Raw genomic sequence first — 258 nt, 5'->3', positions numbered from 1 at the left:
TTGGGGTTTGGATGCCCCCAAGTTTCACCTGCCTTCAGCCATATGGCCACAGGAGCAAGCTAGGGAGGAGCCTCCCATTTCCGTAAAGTGGGCTTTAAGCCCCAACACCTTGGTGGGTACTAAACCACGCCAGAAGAACAGTTATCTCCCCGGGGGCATAAGGAAAACTGCCATCATGGACCCCGATACATGCTGCTTCTCCTGCTAGGTAAGCGCTGCTGCGGCAAGCGTGGTGTGTGTGTGGGGGGGGGGGGGGGG

This window comes from Gavialis gangeticus, unplaced genomic scaffold, assembly GCF_001723915.1.
Source record: "Gavialis gangeticus isolate Ggan-Ray unplaced genomic scaffold, GavGan_comp1, whole genome shotgun sequence".
NCBI lineage: Eukaryota > Metazoa > Chordata > Crocodylia > Gavialidae > Gavialis > Gavialis gangeticus.
This window is presented reverse-complemented; position numbering follows the sequence as displayed.